General features: G+C 38.9%; 1 protein-coding gene across 2 annotated transcripts in view; it reads right to left on the reverse strand.

The window, feature by feature from the left end:
* SYTL5 (synaptotagmin like 5) overlaps nucleotides 1-24,782 on the reverse strand; it is a 273,738-nt gene that overhangs the window by 235,129 nt on the left and 13,827 nt on the right. Inside the window, exon 2 of one of the 2 annotated variants that reach the window (XM_044763566.2) lies at nucleotides 7,134-7,244. The exons of the other annotated variant lie outside the window; for it this stretch is intronic. The gene's annotated coding sequence lies outside the window, so the exon portion shown is untranslated. The remainder of the gene's footprint in view (nucleotides 1-7,133; nucleotides 7,245-24,782) is intronic. 2 annotated transcript variants of the gene reach the window in all.

The raw sequence follows: 24,782 nt of genomic DNA on the forward strand, positions 1-24,782 counted from the left end.
GAGCTAAGATGACGAATCTGACTTCTAAGCCAGCAGTGCACTTTCTAATTCACCTTAGTTTTCTTTTCCAAACTTGTGCCTATCCACAAAAATATTTTCAGCAGCAAACAGCCCTATTGTCCTTCCTTTAACAAATGTGGCAGGGGAAAAAATGGTACTTAAAAGAATACTCACTACAGCCACTTCTTCCTCTCTAGGGCAATGGTCTAAATCCCTCAGAGGTAGGTGGCTTGTTTAGAAAAATATTTTGATCATGGCCCTTGACTAGCTTTTTAGTGGAGAAATGTGAGGACACTTGCCCCAAGTTTACATGGACGAGAGCCAGAAAAGAGAGCTGAATTACTCCATGAAATAGAGTGAGAGAGATTAAGGTGGCTGAGAGAGAGAGGCCAGCGAGAAGGGAAGTAGAGATGTCAGCCGAGGAAAGGGAGAGGAAGGGGCCTGGATGTAACCCATATGGAGGCCTAAGGGGAAATTCCGTGTCAGGGCATAACCAAGGAATTGAGAACACAGTGGTGTGATATTCAGTATTAAGTTCTTTGTGGTATCGGGCTGGGCTGTCACCATCTTTTCCCTTCCTTGTTATTACCAAGATTTAGAAGTCTGCCACACATACAAGCCTTATGTTAGGTTTATTTGAGGAAAGCAATAAAGTGAGTCCAGCAACAAGGAAGTGGACAGCACAGCCCAGAACTTACAGAGAAGACTGGAGGTGAGTGGATGAGCTGGGTGCCCCGCAGTTTGAACATCCTCCCACTAATTCTTCTCATCAAAGTAATTACCTGCCCATAATGCATTAAAGAACCATGAGGGAAGAATGATACAGAATGTGTGAAAATTATTTCAACTTTCAGTTACTTGTCAGGAGAAGTGGCATGTAATGCTTGGAGTGACTCACTTAGGTAGGAGGTGACAGCAGGTAAAATTAACAGGAATCTGAAATGATGTGTATCGCCTTTAAAAAGATGTATGATCACAAAGGAAAAGGTGCCATAAAATTTGCATACGTATTTTATTTAAAATGTTGATATATAATGAACAGCAAGAATATACTGATGAAAGAATTCATGCTTACATTTATGAAAGGCCTATTAATATAAAAGTTACTTGTAGAAAAACTCCCACTCAACCCTTTCAGATTTATGAATAATGCAATGGGATTTCTCTGAAATATTAGAAAATGTATGCCACTAATCAAGTTTAATGATAGCTTAAGCCTCCCCAAACAGTTAACCTTAACAGCCAGAAAATCAAAATCACAGTAAGGAAATGGCTAGGATAAAATATAAATGAAAAGAGCTTTTCCTTCCTATAAGTTATTTCAAATCACTGACATCCATGGGTAGGAGGGGCAACTAAATATAGTTTTCAGAAAATTATTCTACCAAAAGAAGACATGATCAAATTCTAAAACAGTTCAGTACTTGCTATGGCTCGATGTCATCAGTACAGTGTTTCTCACAGTGGCCCTGGACCAGAAGGATGAGCATCACCTGCGAACTTGTTAGAATTCAACAACTCTCAGAATGAGGCTCGGCAACCTGCACTGTACCAAGCTGTCCAGGTGACTCTAATGCACGCTAAAGCTGGGGAATCACTGCTTTAGTAGCTTCAGATAAAATGGCTCTCCAAGATTCTTATCACTGTGTATGAAAGACACGGGGCACATCAGCTAAAGGCTTTAATGGTATTGAGCCTTTCGGACTACTCAAGAGGTATCTACTATGTCAGGCGTAAAAAGCCCATTAGTTTAGTTGATATGTGATACCTGCATTATTGTGCACATAATCAGCTTAATATTGAAGGACCGAGCCGGGAATGAGAGAAGACAACTCAGAAGTGGCAATGTATATAAGATAATTACAGAACATTACAAGATAATACACTTGATCATTATTTTTCTGTAGATTATTATCTTTTTCTGTGGGACATTTCAACCAGGTTGATCTTCCCATTATCCCTCATATAATTCATGTTGATTCCCAGCCTTACCTTGGCTGTTTCTACAACACCCATTCCTCTTGTCTGACCTTTTACAATTCCACCCTTCCTTTCGGGATTCAGCTCACCTTCTCCACCAGTTGCTCAAATCATTTCTTTCAACACACATTTATTATATATCTGTCAAATAAAATAACTGATGAATAAATTAATGAATACATTTTTCAATGCCATTTCAAATACTTCCTACATGCAAAATTAGAGATTCTCTTTCCTCTGAATATGTAAGAATAATGATAATAGTTAACATTTACTGAAAAAACTGATTCTTTCAGCGCCATTGTCAGAGATGTGGATCCTCAGACAAAAATAATTCAGGCTCTTGTTTATGACTGAAAACCAGTAGGAACAACAGACAATAGAAACAGCCACAGACCTTCAGCTATTGGGATTATCAGACGCAGATCTTAAAATGACTGTTTACAATGGTAATGGCCATAAAAGACAAGACTGAAACTTTCAGGAGAGAAGTGGAAACTGTAAGTGATAAAGCCTATTTGAAAAATACAGAAAATTTCTAGAACAGGAAAAATTACAATAGCCAATATGAAGAATTCAATGGATGAGTGTTACTAGACGTTAGAAAAAAATGGGAGAGAGTTAGAATTCTGGAACACAGATCAGAAGAAACTATTCTGAAAGAAATACAGAGGAAGAAAAGGATGAAAAATACAAAAGAGGTGATAAGAGATATAGAGGATACAGTCTTAAATGACTACTATATAAAGTTGGAATGTATATAAACCAAACTGATTGCAAGCTTCAGCTAGCTAACCACAAAACCAGCCAAACATCTACTAAACCAGATAGCACTCCACAAAATTTATGTGATATGTGACATTTTGAAACCTGAAATTATTTGTCTAACTATATTAAAATTTGCATTTCACACACTGAAGGCAGAGAGAGAATCTCAGGTATATCTTAATAATTTACTTTTTCCTGTATGGTATTACAGGACTAAGCCTTGTCTACAGACCAAGGATTGTTTCCTATTTCACAATGATGAAATATGTTGCTATTGTAAGTGGTATGAATCAGCTTTAGAAGGAAGCAATAAATAAACTAGAAATAAAAGATAAACTTAGAAGTGGATTATACACCATTTTAAATTAGTCTCTAATTGCTTTATCTATGTTAGTGCTACTATATTAAGTGAGATTTTAGTTCTTTGGTGGAAGAAGGTATGTTTTATATTACCCTTGCACACCTCTTGACTCCAAAGAGTACTGGAGATACACTAAGGGCACGGCAAGTATTTAGTGACAGACAAAATATACACATTAATGAAATAGTTTATAATTTATGTTTCTAGAGGGCTCAAAAGCAAATGGAGCCATGTTAAAAGGATACAGGAGCCAGTGCTGGCACTTGTCAAAACAGAGACAATTTGAGCATCAAAAATGAATAATGAAAAAAAAAGGATTATAACCCATTGAATAAAATGAGACCATTAGTTTATACCGATTCCACAAACAAAAACAAGCAAATAAGGGAGAAGGAGGGAAAGCTCTTCTTTACTATAAAATGAAAACTAATAAATGTGGAGGGAATGATGGAGTTAGAAAATCAACATTTATCAACTAATGTAGTGATAATTCAGGCAAGAATCATAAATACGTTGGATGGAAGTTTGTTGGGACCAAAGTATGTCCCCACAGGTTACTTATTAATTACAAAGTAAAAAAGGTACCTTTACAGAGGAGAAATCAGGTAGATGCTACCCTAACCTAGTGATCAAAGTTAAATCACCAATGAAGGGGACAAACCGATCAACACTACTTCTTCAGTATTTCTGCCCAAAATGCATTATCTAAATCTGATCATGAGAAAATATCAGGCAAACTCAAACTGAAAGATACTCTACCGGGGGAAAAAAATTCTAGCATGCTCTCTTCAAAAGTGTCAAGATCATGAAAAACAAAGAAAGGCAAGACTGAGACACTGTTTCAGCTTAAGGAAGAGTCAAGAAACATGATACTAAATGTAACACAAGATCCTGAATAGTAGCCTGGATTAGGTGGGGCGGGGTGGGGGCGCGGTGGGAAGTGTACTGGGGGATGCTATAAAGCTGGCAGCATTTTCACCAGATACCTTGAGAGTTTGTAATAATTGAAAATACTTGGGGCCCACCCCAAATCATCTATATCAGAATCTCTGGGAGATGGGGCCCAGGAATCTACGTTTTAACAAGCCTGCCATGTAATTCTGATGCATGCTAACACTGGAGAAGCTCCGCTATAAAGGACAAAATCGGGACACTTGGTGAAATGTGAAGATAGACTGTATACAAGATACTTATATTGTATCATGATAAATTTCTTGAATTTAATAAATGTATTGTAGTTATATAAAAAAGAACGTCCTCATTCTTGAGAGAGACATAAGAAGAATTCAGTGAAATGTAAAACATTGGTGAATCTAGGTCAAAGATATATGAGTGTTTATTGTACCATTGTTAATTATTCCATAGGTTTGAGTTTTTCAAAACGGTTATTAAATAGATACAAATACACATATATATCCACATTCCCAGGCGTTCATTGTACCATATCACCATTTTGCATCTTTACAAGTAAGATCATGTCCACATCTATTAGCCTTGTAGAAATTAACATTCTGTCTTTCAATTAGTAACAAGTCACGCTCAGTGCTACATTTCCACACTGTCGCTACACATCACTTATTTTTTAAAGTCATTGCAGATGCACCCAGTGCAAGATTATCAAGCTGCCCATCGATATGAGGTAACAAGCAAACCATGTCCAATTAGATGCCTTACGGGCTAATTTAAAAAACTAAACTAGATTAAAATATTATACAGGTGCTATAAGGTATTCTCTATCACGCGGTGGAAAATTATTCCCAAGAAGAACCATATGGCTTTATGGGCCATGTGATCTCTGTCACAACTACTCAACTTTGCTGTTGTTGCACAAAAGCAACTATAGGCAATCCATAAACAAATGAGCGTGGCTGTGTTATAATAACATTTTATTTACAAAATCAGGCAGCAGGCCAGATGTTGGCCCAGAGGTTTATTTTGCCAGCTCCTTTTATGTACCAAGGACCTGTTCCACATTATTGCGTTTGTGCATCCATCCTTGGTCATGCAGACCTTACACTAATAGCTCGCCTGCCATCAAGTAGGAATTCTGTATCCCAGAGACCTCATTGAACGTGTTCAACAGTGATCTGTACTCTAAACTCATGTACCACGTTTTATTAACATCACTAAGTATAAAGGCTACAGAAAGTCTTTTATAGGCTTTCATTTTAAAGCTATACAGTGATCCTAAACTGCAAACTAATATTCTTTAGTGCTATGACAAATTTGGTCAAAATGAACTTTGAAGCACTAGCTCAGTGTTCCTGTCTTGGTTTAGGTTTCCCCAACAGCAGATCCTGAGACAAGGATTTGAGTCCAAGTAGTTTCTTTGGGAAGTAAACACTGGTATGGAAGTAGGGAAGTGAGATAAGGAAGGCAAGAAAGCAAATAAAGGGTATGTTTTCGAGCCAGTTACCTACCACTGTGGGCTACTGGGGCTCAATCCTTCTGAAGAACACTGGGAAACAGTGAGAGTACATCTTAGAGATATCTCAGTTGAGAAGCAAAGAAGTTGGGGTGTTTTTATCTACCAACTCCCCAATTGTGATTGGTTGAAGGCTACCTCTGGGGACCTTGCCTTCACAAGGTGAGCTTGCCTGCTTAGCTGCACAAAAGTCCTCAGACAGAGAGTAGCAAGTGTTTGCAGCGAGCAACCTTCTAAATCTGAGATGAGCACTGAAGGGATGTGGGCCCAGTACCGACCACCTCTGCTATGGTTCCCAAAGTTTTTATGAGAAAGATCTAGGTTTTGCTCCTCAATCATCATAACGTTAATGTATTCTGATCAATTCCATGATCAGAAAGGGGTAAGGGATCTTAGGTGGTAGCTCATGCATTACACTACAAAACGGTGATTAGCCGCTCTCCATTTCTCTCTGCGAATGTCTCAGCACAGCTGGGTGGAGTGGAGAGTTGGTCCCAATTACTGCTGTGCAACGAACCCAGTAAGCATGACTTTGTAGCAGGAAATCCATGAAGTTGATGAGCTTTACTGGTCCCTCTGACACTTACATTTAATAACCTAGTGAATGTAAAACTCTATTTAAATATTGTTTCAGAGCATGATATATTGTACACCTGATTTAAAACAGAAACTCCAATTTATTGAGTCAACAAATTCTTCTAATTCTACCAGTGATTTATGGCAACCACATGAAGTGCCAGCAGGAACAGGAAAATCCTTCTACAGTAAGCCCTTCTTAGGTGGCATCCTTCCTTAAAGTTTTATTTCCAGAAAAGAGCCTTGAAAATGGATACAACTACCTCAAGGAATAACTTCTTTCCCCAGACTCTGTCGATTACCCTCTAGTGGGGTTTTATGAGGTTTTCCTAGTCAGTTTCCTATCAGTGTCCGATTACGGCCTATCAGAACTCTCCCCAGAGTCATCATACAACATAATTAGAAGATAGGAAAATAAACACAGTGGTCATACGTATCTATTGTTGACTTACCATAAATTTACCAGCCCCAGCTCATGCAACTAGGTTAATATTGATGTCAAAGATTACATCCTTGTACAAATTATAACATCCACTATGTACCTATTCTTCATTCAAAATTCTTGCTTGTGTACTCAACATGTACACCTTCTGAGAGAGAGAGAGAACGAATGAGGAAAATGAGATCATAAGGAACCCTTGGTTTCAAAGTTCACCAACTGATGCAGTGATTAAATCCAGGCTACAGGAGTGTTTTGTTTGTCTTGATCATTATTTTTAATTTTATGAAATAATAGCACTTATAAATGTGGAAATGTCACATAAAACAATCCATATTTCAGCTTCCTTTCAAAAAGTCACAGGGTCAGGAAACGCTGGTCTCAAAATCTACATGGTAACATTAGGAAGGGGTTGGGGAATGGCTGTCCCCTTAAGATAGGGTACACACCTCCTGTTTATTATAGTCACCATCATCTTCCATTGTCTACCCGTCTTGCCTCTAGAGGCATTGAGTTTGTGACCCAGGTGAAACATGGTAAACAGAATTTTGAACACAAAGCTTTGGAAATGTAGCACATCTTACCTTTTACACAGACTGATATCTCAGACTAGAGCATTTTCTTCTGGAATACAGGCTTCTCTAACTCGATTTACTGCATTAATGTGCAGAATTGATGGCACTCGGCCAGTGTACCTAGGATGACAAGGCACATAAAATAATCTTAAATAGTCTATCCACTTCCTGTTCTACTCTTAGCGAGACTCTCCTGGTTCCATCCTGAGTTAGGTCCTGCCTCATCCTATAAAGACGTTTTCCCCAGATAATTTCTACATCAGAACCAGTACAGAAGTGGAAGTCTGGAGGAATAAAGATTATGGAGCTAAAATGTGGAAAGAAGTTAAGCCTGATGAATAAAAATGTATCTAAGAGAGTAACCTGTTAGTAATGAAACTGATTTTCTTGTAGAATAGGTTATCTCTTAAAAACTTCATGCCAAAAAATGTTTGCGTAAATGTAGGCTTATTTGAATAGGTGTATAATCTAGTAAATGAACTGTTCAAAAATTTAACTCTCTTTTGGGTGAAAGGATTATCACCCAAAGGTCTGCCTCACTATTTCACAGTAACTTATCATATATAACCTTTGAAAATTCTTTAACTTAGTTGATAAAAGGGAAAAAGGCCAAGTGAGAGTTACACTCAGTTTAAAGCCTTTTGGCATGAAGGTGACGTAAGGATACATATTAAAAACAGGAGGTGGAGGGAAGAGCAGGAGAGAGAGGGAAAGAGAGAGAGACGGAGGGAGGGGAGAAAAAGAGATTGAGAATGAACAACAGAGATGGAAAATTCTTATTTTGTGGGTTAAGGATCAAACTCAGATCCATGTACCTGTAAGTTTCCTTTCTATTCAAACCAAAGCTTTAAAGTATTTGATCCTATGAACAACAGGGTGAAATATGAATGAAAAATTCAAGGAAAATAAATGTTTGCTTAAGCATTTTAAAGCCAGCCACGGGTTGATTCGTGCCAAGATGCAAAATGAGGCTGCTACTATTGGCGAGATGCAGCACCTGTGAGCAGAAAGATTTTCTACTTTAGTGGGGCTGCAGAGTGACCAATAATTTGATCTTTATCAACCTTTGCTTGGTCCAGGCACATTTTCAATGAGGGAAAATTTCACAATAACGGATATCCCTAAATATTTCTCTACTCACTTTCCAAAGACGTCTCCAAAAATATGCATTCAAAAATGTCCCTAAACAAAAGATTGGCACAGATGTTAGCACAGGGCAAATCTTCCTCAGCAAAAAAAAAAAAGTCCCTAAACAAGCCCTTTAACTTCTACAGCCTCAGTGAAAATACAGCTTAACATCATTTACTGCTGTAAAAATAAAGTGGAAGTGTGCACATAGATCAGGGAGGCCCTTATCACATATTCCCCCCAGTCATTTGTGTAGAGATATTGCCTTAGTCTATCTATCTTCCAGGCAGGATTATAGCCCAATCCCCTTCCATAATGGAAGACAATGTTTTCAAACAATAAAGAAAACCTAAATCACTTATGGGAGAATCATTAAATCCGTAGATTTTCTATTTGTGTTGGGGAAATTCCTGAATTTTTGATGCCCATCACTTGCCACAGACATCTTTCTAGTGCTCTATATGCAACATCTCATGTGTACCTCATTCATGTGACCATGGGAAGATGACAATAATGGGATTTTACACCGCTACTCTGTTGATCCACTGTATTAATCTTCTATGGCTGTGTGAGAAACTGCCAGAAGCTAAGCAGCTTATACCAACAACCTTTCCCTCACAATTCTCTAAGTCAGAGGTCCAGGCGAACTCGTGAGGGTTCTCTGCTCTGGGTCTCACAAAACCTAAAATTAAGGTGTTGGCCTGGCTGGGCTCCTATCTAGAGGTTCTGGGGGAGAATCTGCTTCAACCTAAAGCTCATTGAGGTTGTAGGCAGAATCCATTTCCTGGCAGGTGTAGGACTGAGATCTGCATTCCCTTTCTGGCTGTCAGCTAGGGGTCCCCCTCAGCTCCTAGAGGCCACCTACATTTCTTATCAATTGGTCTTCTCCATCTTCAAAGCTAGTAATGGTGTGTTGAATCCTCATGTTTTGAATCTCTTTGACATTCCCTTCTGCTCTCCTCTTCTACCACCACCTGGAGAAAGTTCTCTGCTTTTAAGGGCTCAAGTGATTAGATTAGGCCCACTCTGATAACCTTTTTTTTTTTTTTTAAGACCCAACTGTGTCATATAACAAAGCAATCACAGGGGTGATATCTAACTACACTTAGAGGGCCTCGATACTGGAACTTGGAATCTTGGGGGCCACTTCTAGAAAGTCTGTCTACCTGCCTACCACATCTATCAATGTACATTTTTACATATACTGTCCTCTTGTGGGGACAGTTCACTACTACAACATTGACTATGTCCACTGTTGGGTGAAAAACAGCATTGCAAATGTCCAATGAAGGAAGCCTCAGCTTCCTGGTAGACCATAAAAATTTGCCCCCCATAACTTGGAGGTGAGTCAATTAGCCACAGCCCTCAATAGCTAGTTATCAAAACAATACCTAGCTATCAATACAATACAGTCCTCAATACCTAGTTAATTAAACCGTGTGTCGGGGAAGGCAGACTGATATACAAGAGAAGACCAATCTAGACACAAGGATGCTTTCTTTTTAAAGCCATATGAACTGTATACACTCTGTATTGCCTCAGGCTTTAGGTACTAACTGGGGCTTAATAAACAATTGGGATTTAAGGGGTAATCATCTCACTAATTTCCAAAACAGATATCTAAATGAGAGTTACTGGAGTAAGATAACATGAACCCTAAGAGTAGTGTAATTTTTCCCGTTTTTAATATACATGGATATGGCAGATTATATTTTCTAAAGATGGCCACAACTGCACCTCCCATCACATATGTTCTTCTTTCAGTTTTTGCTTCATGTATTTTGGGGCTCTGTTAGGTGCATATGTTTATAATCGTTATATCTTCTTGATGGCTTGACACTTTCATCATTATAAAATGCACTTCTCTGTCTCCAGCAACAATTTGTCTTAAAGTATATTTTGTCTGATATTAGAGTAGTTTCTCTAGCTCTCGTTTGGTTACTGTTTGCACGGTTTTTCCATCCTAAAACTTTCAACCTATTTGTGACTTTGAATCTAAAGTATGTCTGTTGTAGCCAGCATATAGTTGGGTCGTGTTTTTTCATCCATTCTGCCAATTTCTGCCTTTTATTTGAAGTATTTAATCCATTTACATTTAATGTGATTACCGATAAGTACGATTTATGCCTGCCATTTTGCTATTTATTTTCCATATCTCCTATGTCTTCTTATTCTTCCATTCCTCCACTACTGCCTTTTTTGTGTTAAAATATACTTTCTAGTGTACCATTTCATTGCCCTGTCATTTATTTTACTATATTTTTGGCTTATTTTCTTAGTGGTTGCCCTAGCAATGACAATTCTTATCTTAACTTAAAACAATCTAGTTCAGATTAATATCAACTTAATTACAATAATATGCAAAAGTTTTGCTCCAATTTATCTCCATTCCATTCCCCATCTTTTGTGCTGTTATTGTCATACAAATTACAGCTTTATACATTGTCTCCCCATCATCACAGAATTATAATTACTGCTTTATGCAATTGTCTCTTAAATCAGATAGAATAAAAGAGTTAAAGACAAAAATACACTTAGCTTTTATATATTTACCTATATAGTTTTACATTTACTGGTGCCCTTTATTTGTTCATGGGGATTTGAGTAACTGACTAGGGTCCTTTCATATCAGTCTGAAGGACTCCCTTTAATATATCTTATTGGTAGGTCTGCTACTGACAGATTCTCTCAGTTTTTATTGTTTTAATCTGAGAATGCCTTACATTCTCCTTCATTTTTGGAGGACAGTGTTGATGGATCTAAAATTCTTGGTTGACAGTCTTTCTTTCAGCACTTTGAATATATCATCCCACTGCCTTGTGGTCTCCATGGCTTTTGATGAGAAATCAGCTATTAACTGTATTGAGGACTTCTTGTATGTAATGATTTGCTTCTCTTGCTGCTTTCAAGGTTTTGTCTTTGGCTTTTGACAGTTTAATTATGATGTGTCTAGATATGATCTGAGTTTACCTTACTTGGAATTCACTCAGCTTCTTGTATGTGTAGATTCATATATTTTATCAAATTCGTGACGTTTTCAGCCATTATATCTTCAAATATTCTTTCTTACCCTTTTTCTCTCTCCTCTCCTGTTGGGACTCCCATTTTGAATATGTTGTATGTTTGGTGGGGCTCCAAAGGTCTCTCAGGCTCTGTTCATTTTTCTATTTTTTTTCTTTCTGCTCAACTGGATAATCTCAATTGACCTGTCTTCAAATCCACTGATTCTTTCTTCTGCCTGTTCAAATCTAATGTTGAGCACCTCTACTGAGTTTTTCATTTCAGTTATTGTACTTTTCAACTTGAGAATTTCTTTTTATTGATGTTTTTTCTTTAATTGATGAGACATTATTCTCATATTTTCATTTAGTTCTTTGAATATATTTAAAATAGCTTATTTCAAGTCTGTTTAGTAACTCCAACATCTGGGCTTCTTCAGGGATAGTTTCTACTGACTACTTTTTTCCCTCTGGATGGGTCATATTTTCTTCTTCCTTTGTATGCCCCATGAGTTTTGTTGAAAACTGGACATTTTAAATAATATAATGTAGAAACTCTGGAAATCAATTTCTCCCCATTCCCCAGGATTTGTTGTTTAGTGACTTTTGTGAACTAATTCTGTGAAGTCTGTATTCTTTGTCACTTGTTGCCACTAATGTCTCTGCTCTGTTAGCATATTCAGTTAATGATTAATAATCAGAAATTTCCTTAAATGACTGAAACTAATGTCTCCTAGTCTTTGTTGAGGGGCTCTGTGTGAATGTCAGGCATGCCTTCCATACTCAGCCAGACAGTTTACAACTCTACATTAGCCTTTACTTCCTGTTTACACAATGCCTCGAGGTTAGTCAGACATAAGAGTTTAAAGTCTTCTCAGTTTTTTTCTGAGCATATACACAGCCTTTCTAGATTTCCAGGAATATGTAAAGTTTTTCAAAGTCCCCTATGGACATCTCACTCCCAAATTTATCCATTTAAGCTTTTTGGTTAGCTGATTGTTTTCCCCAAATGTTATCTACCACCTCAGGCAGCTGCAAGGTTCAACAATGGCCTCTGGTTGTTTTTTTCACAAATGCTCTGAAGAAAAAGCTTTGCACACTAGGCAAGCTCCAAGTCAGGTCAAATAAAGACAGTCTTGAGAGGGGAGTCTTCCAGAGAACCATCACACAGGTCAAATAATAATTCTCTGGGAACGTGGCTTTGAAAGTGCTCCAACCGTGTTCTACCCCTGTCAGTGGCTACCAGGATGCTGCTTGTCACTGATTATCATCTATTGGTTTTCAAGGCTACTATGGAACTGAAGAGATGGGAGTAGGAATATGGCAAGTTAAAATATCACAAAGCCCACTATTCTTATGGAGATCCAGCCATTCTTCTTGAATACATGCTCCATGGATTGTTGCCTTTGGCTAATTTCCAAAGTCCTGAAAAAGTTGATTCTGACAATTTTTGCCAGTGTTCTTATTGCTGTTTTGGAGGAGTGAATTTTCAGAGACCCTTTCTCTACCATTTTCACTGCCATCTTCTACGCATGCTCTTCTGCAATGTGACCCTGGCACTGCCCATTAAAAGGTGGAGTTTGTATCTCTACCTCTTTGAATCTGGGCAGCCCTGTGACTGCTTTGACCCACAGAATCAGTGGAAGGAGTGCTATTCCAGTTCCACATGTAGGCCTTAACTGGCCTGGAAGCTCCTGCTTCCTGCCTCTCAGAAGCCAGCCACTATTTAAGAAGGGCAACCAACCTGAGCACCACGCTATGAGAATCTCAAGTTACATGGAGAGGCTTTTGAGAATCATACAACATATGGAGAGCGAGAAGCCAAAAAGCACTAAGATACTAAACATGTGAGTTAAAAATCCTTCTTGGAAGCCAATCTTCCAATCCCAGCTATTCCAGCCCATACCACCTGAACCAGGGACCATTGCCCTTCCAAGTTCTTCCCAAATTCCTGACCCACAAAATGATGAGAAAAATAAAACGGTTGTTTTAAGCCACTAGCTTTTGAGGCTGTTTGTTGTATGGCAATACAACCAAAATGGTATATAACTAAATACGGAGACAGGAAATTTTGTTGTGATGGAAACCAGAGTCTCTGTGACTGCCACTGCTGCTATTCCAACACTCCCAGTGGGTACTTTCATCATCAAGCTTTTGACAATGGTTTATTTGGTCCCCTTTTCAATGGATTTATAGAAAGAATGCTACCATAATTCTGCCTAGATGTTCCCTTCTTTTTCCTCCATAGCTCCAATGTCTTGACCCATCATAAGATTTTTGGAAAGACAGAGTCAATTTCAGTTTTTGACACATGGAAGTGTTCACACATCTCTTTAAAATAGAGTTCCCTACCTCCTCCATGTTACTTCAATCTCTACATTTCCTGTAACATCATTATTCCCCCCAGTGACAGCAATACCAGCAAATAACTGTCTCTTTGCTCCTTCTCTAGGACTCAAATGTTTATGGCCTCGTGCCTCCCGACAAGTGCATTATAAAGACTTTGTAGAAATAATGTGAGGCTTTTAAGTCCTTGTGAAGATTTTGTGCTCAGAAAAGACCAGTTACTGTTACCTCTTTCTTTTAATTAATATTCAAATTACTACAGTAACATTTAACAATCCAGCCCTCCTTCAAGTGTTCAAGATCAATTTGAATATCTTATTGTTCCATTTATAAACATAGCAAACTTTAACAGTCACTGACTAGTGAGTCTTTGATTAATATTCAGTCAATTCAAGTTGAACATACTGAATTCCTTAAATAATCTGTTCTGCTTAAAATTCAGTTAATTCACTTATGAAATTGAAATTACATTTATAAACATATTATATTCAAATTTCTTTTAAACATTTCAAATGCATGACCTAGAAGTAAAAGCTTCATTCATTCAGTTAGTCAGTCAGCAAACTTTTTTAGCACCTTCTATAAGCCAAGTACTTTTATAGGTGTTCCAGATACAGCAGCAAACAAAATTCTTACCTTCATGGAGAGTACATTCTAATAGGTAAAACTGGTCATTAAAAAAATATGTAATATAACGCCAGGTAAGTGCTCTATAGAAGATAAGGTAAGGAGATGCAGTCATTTTTACTAGTATGGTCAGGAAAAGCCTTTCAGAAGAGTTAAAATTTAAGAGAGCGCTAAATATTATTATAAATACTTAATTATAGAAAATCTAAAAATTCCATTTAAAAATATAGTGAATCTTAAATTTTCTTAGGCCTTCAATATTGCTTACTCAGTAAAGTTACCCTACATCTTTCAACTATAAATCAAGACTAAAATTAATGACAGAAGCATACATTTGAAATTGGAATCACAATCTAAGTCTGCCACATTCTCTAACATGCTAAATTATCTTCAATATTGTAAATACATTAAATACCAAATATATAGAATGTTATGATGACTATGCAAATCTATTCCTGAATTTATTCTAAGCTTGTTTTAAAAGCATTAGTTCATGGGGCTGGCCCCATGGCCGAGTGGTTAAGTTCCCACGCTCTGCTTCAGTGGCCCAGGGTTTTGTCAGTTCAGACTCTGGGAGCAGACATGGCATCGCTCATCAGGCCATGCTGACACAGCATCCCACATAGCACAACCAGAAGGACCTACAACTAGAATATAAAACTATTTACTGGGTGGCTTTGGGAGAAGAAGAAGAAAAAGAAAGAAGATTGGCAACAGATGTTAGCTCAGATGCCTATCTTCAAAAAAAAAAAGCATTAGGGGCTAGCCCCGTGGCCGAGTGGTTAAGTTTGCGCACTCTGCTGCCAGTAGCCCAGTGTTTCATTGGTTCGAATCCTGGGCACGGACATGGCATTGCTCATCAAACCATGCAGAGGCAGCGTCCCACATGCCACAACTAGAAGGACCCACAACGAAGAATATACAACTATTTTCTGGGGGGCTTTGGGGAGAAAAAGGAAAAAAATAAAATCTTAAAAAAAAAAAAGAAGCACTAGCTCTAAGGCTAGATTGATTGTATTAATGGCCCTGATTCTTTACCCATTCTTGTATCCATGCCTTTGCAGCTTCTCACATCAAGAGACAGAGTATATTTTCCCTCCCCTTGATTCTGAGTCCAGGTACATGCCTTGCTTTGGGCAATGGAATGTTAACAACCATGAGACAGGTAGAGGCTTGAAAAGTACTTATTCTCTTGCATATCTACCAGTGAACACTTAAATATAGGTCACCTCTCCCTTCAAAGATAGCTTCTAGATGTTGCATACCACTTCTTATATCCTTTTAACAAAACTGTATTCACGTGATCAAACAAAGAAGGCTAGGAAATGTAATCTTTATTCTGAGTATCCATGTGCCCAGCTAAAAAGCTGGGGTTCTGTTTACTTATAAAGGGAAAAAAATGAATATTTAAGCATAACTATCTCAATATCACAGTCACAATACCTAAATTAGGCATACTGAGATTACAAACTAGTCAAACTGAAGTTACCATCTCAGAGGACAGGCAAGGGATTCAGGACACAGGATCCAAGTTTTAGGATGATCGTCCTGTGTGAGGCCCTAATACATGGCTTTAGCCTTTTCACCCTTGCTAAGAAGCAGGAGACTCTCAATCAATACTTTTTGAGCAGCATTTGTGTCTGCTGTTTTCAGGTTTTACTAAAGTAATTTATCTGTTTGACTTTCCTAGGAGTCAACACTGAATTCCAATTATTTTTGCAGCTAACTTCCTTCAGTTAATCTCTGTGCAGCTTGATTGAATTCTGAATTCTTGTCACATTTTCCTCCTTAGAAGGGTCAAAACCAAATCAGTTATATTTCTCATCTCTCTTGGCCGTAACACTAAAGTCATTCTAATAACTATGTGAAAGCGCTTTATGTATGCAACTCCAGTTTTCCAGCTTTCTAAGAAACCTCTTTTGACTTATCCAAAGGAAATAATCAGTTCCCTCCTCAAACGCATTTGAGGTTCCCCAAAGGTGGCCACTTGTCTTGGCTCCTACTAGAACCATCTCTTCAATCCTCCCCAGACCACCTCTGTCCATCTTGCACCTGCTGCATTCTATTTTCCTCTACATCTTGCCCTCCTCGCTTCCATTTATCTCAACAGTACCTGGTCCAAACCACCGACACAGCCCTGCCTATTTTTCACCAACCAGAATAAACACCAGGCTATTGTCTCACTAACTTTATTGAAGGTTTGTGGTAAACGGAAGGGAATTCCTACACAAATCTGGAAAGCTTTAAAACCTGTTCTTGGACATTTTTTTTTTCTGAACCTACAGGTCACACCCATTCCTAGGGGTTTCATACTGACGCCCTTCCTCTTTGGTCATTCAACATGTGATCCTGCTGCTGAGGAGAAAAGCCTCTTTCCCCTCATATTAGGGACCTCTGTCTTCTGCTCTCTCCAACAAATTCCTGAGCCCACAACTCACTCCCTTTAAAGGAAGCAAAAAAAGAGAAAAGTCCATTAACAGCATAATAATCCTTCAGAGACACAGCGTGCTCCAAAGACGACAGCATTTTACATTTTTATGCATAATAGGATCTGGGCCTTGCCTCTGAATAAACAAGAGATGCATTAGAGTGGTATCTTTCCTGCATACACAAAAGCTCAGGTGTCCCAATGATAAATTCTGTCTTTGCCTTAGAAGTTATAAGCACAAACTGCAGCTTTTAAAATAGCAATTTTGGTCAGGCTTCACATATTCTAAAGCACCATTCAACTATTAGGCAGGATGATACTGTGTCATGTTAACTTACCACTTAAATTCTACCTTCAAACAGGAACTGAGGTGGCTTACAAAATTTAAAAAATCACTAAGACAAAAAAGAAATGTAATGAGATAAACGAAAAATAATTGTGTTAGTAATCCGGGATGAATTATTATATTGAAAATTAAATTTTCTTTTGGACTTCTTAGAAGATGAGATCAAGAGGGTAACATGAGGGTTTGGCTAGTTGATGTAATCTAATGTGCCTTACACCATTCTGTGGCATGCTGAATGGTTCTTTTAGATCCTCTTGAATAGGTTCAGAGAAGTGGAGCTGGAACCCACAACCATTGTGTAAGGAAGGAGTTAGAAAACTTTTTCTATAACTGGCCAAAGAGTAAATATTTTAGGCTTTGCAAGTCCGTATGGTCTCAGTGGCAGTTACTCAACTCCGCCGTCACAGTGCGAATGTAGCCATATATAATAAGTAATGGAATGGTTGTGGCTATGTTCCAATACAAAAACATGTGGTGAGTCAGATTTGGCACAGAAGGTAGTCTGCCAACCCCTGATGTAAAGGAATGTACTAGACGGGACTGCAGTGGGTGAGCAGATGAGAAGATTCCTTCTCTAGGCAGAGGGACAAGTCGGGCTGAATGTGTGAGGTATTTACTTTGCAATCCTTTTCTTAAAGGCAGTCACTTAAATTCTAAGTTTCAGATTCCACAAAACTTTAGATGTTTCCCCTGTGCATAGGCTGTAGACAGGTAGAAACAGTATGCAAGCTTCATAAAATCATGGGAAGATTCTAGACAAGTACACTTTCAACTTCCAGGTAATGCTTTTACTTCCTCTTTGCAACATGTATAAAATGTTTAAGTAATAAAATCAAGTTTCCCTTTCTATTATCAGTTCAGGCAAAGTTTAAGCCAGACCTATACAACCTCAGCATTTCCATTGTGTCTTCTCTGATACTATTTTTGAAAGTATTCTGAAGTCATGTTAAAGATTAGCCATATTTTCAGACCTTTATTCACTTCCAATAAAAGTTAGGACTGTACGACTGATGCTGGGGAGTGGAATCCAGGGGAAGCACAAGATAACACATAAGGAGCACTTGTGAATTAATTCTGCCAGGTTGGTAAAATTGCATACAACCATCTCCCCCATACACATTGAAACAGGCATCTTATCAGTCTGGGCTACCTTTGTTTACCTGCTTTGGTCTCTCATAAGGACCAGTCCTAGTAAGACAGGTGACCAGTTATCTTAGGAAGAGTTGGGGCGAGGGGACAGCTCCACCGCCTTTCACACTGGCCTGCATTTTCCTCTTCTTGCCATCCCTTGGGGTTTTTTGTTTTGTTTTTTTTTTCCTTTTTCGCCCCAAAGCCCCCCGGTACATAGTTGTATATTCTTAGTTGTGGGTCCTTCTAGTTGTGGCATGTGGGATGCTGTCTCAGCATGGCTCGATGAGCGGTGCCATGTCCGCGCCCAGGATTCGAACTGATGAAACACTGGGCTGCCTGCAGCAGAGCGCTCGAACTTAACCACTCGGCCACGGGGGCCGGCCCCCCTTGGGGTTTTTTAAGATAAGGAAATAAAGATAAACAGTTAGCAAGTTTGGAATTGAGTTATGAGGGTCCGTGTCACAAAGGTCTCATCAAAGAATTCAAGGGTAAAAGAAAAGAATTTAAGGGCTCAACTCTTCTCATGTGAGTGTCAGATAATAAAACTGAGTCTCAGAGCTTTAAAACATCCTTTACCAGTCAGGAAACACAGGCTAGTAAAGGAGTTCGCTGAATATTTTACCAGAGGGTTAAAACCAGTCATTTTTAGGAGCTAGGAAGAGGGTGTCTTGGTGGTTTATGCTAATCAAGGATCTAAGTCAAAAGCAGCACTTAGGATAAGGCAGAGTAAGTCTCGAGGTCTAAATACAACTGGTTAAAACAGGTCCCATTGTTCACTGGTCAATAACTAGATTTCAGTCAGGTCAAGAAAGGTTCTAGGTCATTAAAAGTTCATGTTCTTTGTCTTGACAAAGTGTGTAGAACCACTTATAGAGAAACACGACATCTAATTTTGACCTTTCCTAGGCAAATGCTATTGTCATTGGAAAAGTTTCCTTTCATATGTCCCACCCAACTAGGGCAGCTATGCAACTTGGTTTGCCTGAAAGCGTCTTGGTTTGTGCCTACCGTACCGGTATAATTATTAATAGCAACCTCTTTCACTCTTGAAAGTGTCCTGATTTGGTCAAGGTCATCTTACATTAAACTATTCCCCTAAACCACAGAGCTTTGAACAAAACTCTCTAAAACTAAGATGTAAAATATTTGAGAAATGGAATGGCATAATTGCCTTTTAGGTTGATTTAAATATACCTTTTAAGTCTCACACTGTGTAGACATATCCATCAGAAAGATTCCATAAAGAATTTGCATTTATTTATGTGAAAAAATGGTGTCAGAAACTTTCATTCAAAAATATAACACCCGCAATCATGTCATCTTTTTATAGGTCAATAAGATGCAACACAGGCTTCGTATAAGCAGAGAGAATGTGTTGCTCTTTCTGAATTCTCCTCAAAAGACAGAACATTTTCCAGAAAAAGAATCCTCCATAACTGGTAGATCTGTCTCTATAAGTCACATCAGATACTGGCACCTACTGGGGAAAATGTGACAGAGCAGCTATTACACAGAAACCACTGAGTCAGAGAGAAAGAAGAAACAAAAATCCGGAAATTAAAAATGTGAAATCAGAGATATACTTGGCAGGAAATAAGTTACCAGACTGAGAGAGATTGATAAGGCTCAAGGGAGGGATTCTGGAGAAAGGCAAATGACGCACAGGGAAAAATTTAAAATGGCTAAGAGATGACCATTCCTGACAGACATAGTAGAGTTGCAAAACCTCAGTTTCCAACATACCAGTGATATCAATTCACTTTACAAAAAGTTTTCTGTTATCACAAAAGCCAATACAAAGAAAAAAAAACTAAACTTGCTTTGGTTAAAATTTGTCTCAATCCTATAATCACTCATTTAACAAATGTTTATTGAGCACTGCCTATATGCTAATCACTGTTCTAGGCCCCAGGAATATGGCAGTGAACTAAATGGCAAAGCCCCTGCTCTTGTGGGACATATATTCTGTTTGGGAGGGGGGGTGGACAGCCAGTAAATAAACAAGTAAATATGTAATATTTCAGATGCTATGCGCTAGGGAGAAAAAAAAGTAGAAAAGAGATTGAGGGGTACGATGGTGTTATTTTATATAGGGTAGTCAGGGAAGGCCTCGTCATAAAAAGAGTTTCAAATATGTCATAATGTACTGATACCCTAAGATTCGAAGATGTGACTTCTTACTTCTTCTATGGGCTATCCAATAAGTATTCACACATTACAGCACTTACTTATGGAGCAATGGGAGAAAAGAAGACACCTCCTAGGTACCTATTATGTGCCAAGCACTTTATATATGTGTTATCTCATTTAATCCTCACCATCATCCTCTGAGAAATTATTGACCTCATTGTATAAATGGAGATGCTGAAGCTCAGTGAATATAAAGGAACAACCGAAGGTCATATAGTTGTTATGTGTCAGAGGCAGGATTTGAACCCAAGTCTGTTGGGATCCAAAGACGTGAAGCTAAAGTTAGACACCCCAGGTAGCTACTAGAAAGTGCTAATCAGAGGAATTACACTGATCTTGAATATTAAGTGATGTAAATGCACTTTTTTTCTAGACCTCTCTTAGGGAACACACAAATTTCTACCTTGTATTTATATGTATGTTGATTCTCTCCAGGAGGTTATATAAGCTTTTTGAGAGTGGGATCTGTCTGAATCATCTTTGGCGTCTGGTAGAGCATCTGACCCTTAGCAGGAATCCATTAAACACATGTCTAAAAACTTGACTGAATAAAATAAACCCAGAAGCTTAGAATTAAGTCTCCCCTCAGACAATACTGATGTTTTTCAAACAAAATACTAGAAAAAATCCACGTAGTAGCTAAGAATGTCACCTGCTTCCACCAGGGTAATTAATAAAGAGCTAAATCAGAAGCACTTAAAGAAGATTAGAAATAAGATTTGCACATGAAATTCACAGTACTGACTAAGAGGGTTTAAGTATTCTTTGAAGTGAAGTCTTGATTGTTGGCGGTGGTGTGTTTTTTTTTTTTTTAAACACATGGAACTCCACCTACTGCTAGGCACATGAGTTCTATGAAACCTTGGGGGATTAGACCTTTGGAAGTAGGCCTCGGGTGTTCTCAAGAAGGTACACAAGTTTTTTTATATTTTAAGTTTACCTTTCTTCCAGGTTCCACAGTCATATTTACCCTTTGTAAAAGGGTAAGACAAAAAAGATGCTGTTTGAAGCCATAGCCATTCTTACTCTTCAGAGTAGAACTCAAAAAGTGTTTATTTCCTTCTTCAAGACACTATTTTGGGGAGCATTTGTAACCAAGTAGGTGGGAGATTACTACACATCCAAGACCAAACTTGTGGGAGAAAACCATGAACTGAAGCTTCCAAGCAAGGGGCAATGGATTCTGTAGAATGATGTAGAACAATGCTTTTATTATGCCCAGGAGCCACTCAGCGAAGCTTATAATGATTGTAAAGGGGTTTTGCTTCTTCTGGTGTGGAGGAAAAGAAAGGAATGAGGGTATGGAAATGATGACTCTTATGGAGGGACCATAGGTGGGCCTCTGCAACACAGCTGCAGGCCAGGAGGTAAGGAGAATGAAGATAACAGAACTCCTTGCTGAGGCGAAGGGCCAGTGGACTAAAAGCATAATATATCGGATCCCCAGTTTAAAATTTCCTTTCTGCATTGTACTTCCCTGATGTTATCTCCAAGCCTTAAGCAAGGCAGCTTTCTGTTAGTGGGGTTTCGAGAAAGAGGCCTGTGTGCATAGTCTGGTGATGGGATGGGTCAGAGAGAGGCAGCAGCACGGACACTCAGTTACCAGGCAGCAGAGGTGACTGAGAGAAAAGCCGATTTGTGTGATCAGCTAAGTGAGGGGACTAGAGACAACCAGGACAAACTTGTGACACATGTAATGACACCCACGGCTGCTTGAGCATACAGGGGCAGGAAACTGACTCCCAGCACCCCAAAAAACCATGTTCCTGTCTTATTAAAGGGAGAGGTAAGGCCATGTCTCCACCTATCTCCAAGGACTGAAGAACTTAAACAGATTTAAATTACATCCTAGAAGAGGTGCCTTTGTTTCCAAGGGTAGTAAAGGGTGTTGCCAGAAGGCATACGGTGCAAGAACAAATGTGTACAGACGGAAAAGACATTGAGTAGTCCCAGGTAAGGCACAGCACAAAGTGGAAAAATAATTTGCATTTAAACACTCTACAAAGTACATTCACACTTTCCCTAGGCTAACATTTACTCATGTTATTACTTCAAACTCTCCCCTTTAAAGTGCATCATCAACTGTTAAGTCCTAATAGTTCTGTTTTATGGTCATTTGGAATTTTTTCCCAACACTTGAGTTTTATAATTGCATAAAATTTGAGAAGCTTTATCTTAGAGGCTCTCAACATTATTTTAAGAGAGAGAAAGTGACAATTGACACAAATATCCTGTTCATTCTCCCCTTAATAATCCCATGTTGAACCCTTCGGAGGAAATAATCACAAAAGAGACGGTACATGGCAACATTCTTGCATATCCAATACATCTGGACAATTTTGGGAATTTGATTTTTGGTGTTTGAGATGGTGATGAGGCGGTAGTAGGGCGGCGGGGCAGGGCGGGGGGGGGGGGGAGCTTTGGCTAATGTGTTTTAAAGTGCATGTCTCAGCCATGAAACTCAAAAAGCCAAAAAGGGATTGTTGTTCCCCCAATGAATAAGAAATGAATAACAGCAGGAAACAAGCAACAGTCATAAAATAAATTAAAACAAATCCTTAATCTGTAGCATTTCATTGTCAGAGTGACTCACTCTTCATTCCAACTTGTCATTCTATTAACAAAGGAAACAAAGTCACCCTGACCATCTAGTCTTCTTGAGTAGCCATTTTTCATCATCACTGTTCCCTCTCATTTTTACAAACATGTTTGTTTAATTCAATGAGACGGAGGCAGGCGGCTTTCTAATCAACATAAAAGCTGGTTACACTGTGCTTTGTTATACGGAAGGATAGACAGCTAAAGAAACATCGTGCTATACAAATAACAGCTAACACTTATTTAGTATTTAGTTAAGTGCCAGGTAAGAGAGGTAAAGTAGCACACCCATTTTATAACCAGTAAGTGCCAATAGCAGAATTCCAACCTCTGTGCTTTGCTTGGTGTGGATTCACATCCTGGCTGTGCCTTTACTTATGGACCAGATTTGATCTTACTGACATGGATATTTCTGAAGTCCTGTATTTTACGGCCTTAGGGGAGTATCACACTTAATTTCCAGCCATTTAGTTTTTCTGCCAAGAGGATGTTCTGGGATTCTTGGTAGCACAGTGAGAGTAAGAGAAGTTGTTCTTGGATTAGCAATCCCTTCCATTTGCTTAAACTTTCTAACTCAGGAAACTCTGGGGTTGACAGGATCATCTAATGGACACCAACTGGGTATCAAGAAAGGCAGTGTGATGGAGAGGCTCACAGCACAGACATGGGAGCCAAAGTGTTCTGATGTGAATCCTGCCTCCTCCGCTTAATAGCTTGTGACATTAGGTAAACTTCTCCATGCCTCAGTTTCCTCATCTCCAAATAGGAATACTAATGGCACCAACCTTTTAGGGCTGTAGTGAGGATTAGATGAGATAAATCAGCAAAGCCCACAGGCCAAAGGCCATCCTGCTTCAGTACCTCATGCACATAAAGCATAAGGAGGTATTTGGGACAAAAGACTTTTCCTCTCCATTACTGGAGAGAAGCAATAAAGGAATCATGTGACCCTTTTAAAAATAAGAGTGAAGTCCGAAGTCAGAAATGCCAGTGCAGGAAGCTCTAGGGAAATACAAGGGATTTTGCTGCCCAAACTCTGTGGCTTTGGGCTGGAGGTTCTAGGCATCATATCCCATCAACTGAGGACTGATTATATCTGTATGGCACTGACGCAGAGGCTGAGGATACACAGAATTTCAAGTCAGTCTATTTGTATCCTCTAGAGGCTAACATTTTAGCTATGAATAGACATCTTGGAGGCACAGAAGGCCCAGCCTAGATGCCGAAAAGCATAAATGTGCTGACAGTTTAGAGGAGGGAGCGGTGGGCAAAGGCTGAGCAAACCAGGAGAATTTTGGATTCATAGCTAATCTTTACCTTGGTCTAGACCAGGCCAGGCCTTATATGGTAGATCACAGATGCACAGAGAGGGCCAGGGAGGTCCTCTAGGCAGGTCAAAACGTACAAGCAAAGGTAGAAATGTATACGGTATCATCAGTGGCCAATGATTATACCAGTTGGCTAGGGGAGAAGATTCTAGAGGGAAGGGAGTAGTAGAAGACCCAGTGAGTGGTATAAGTGGGGGCCAATCTGTGAAGGTAGGTTTCCCCGGCCTAAGTCTTGATTCAAGTCTGGTACCTTTGTGAACAGAAGTTTCAGACCCTGTCACAAATATTTTTGGTAACATACAAGGAAATTTACCTCAGAAAATGACAATGAGTGTCTACCACAAACTCATAGTTAAGTGAGTGGATTATGACTCCATATTTAGAGTCTGTATCAATACACAGGGATATTGAACCAAATGACTAATGTACAAAGTTACATCAGCCATGTAACATCCTGGCAAGATCAGAATATCTTTTGATCCTCCAAGTAAATGTTCTGGTCATGGTGCCACAGCTGGGAATGTTTATAGACTATAC

The sequence above is a fragment of the Equus asinus genome, chromosome X, assembly GCF_041296235.1.
Source record: "Equus asinus isolate D_3611 breed Donkey chromosome X, EquAss-T2T_v2, whole genome shotgun sequence".
NCBI lineage: Eukaryota > Metazoa > Chordata > Mammalia > Perissodactyla > Equidae > Equus > Equus asinus.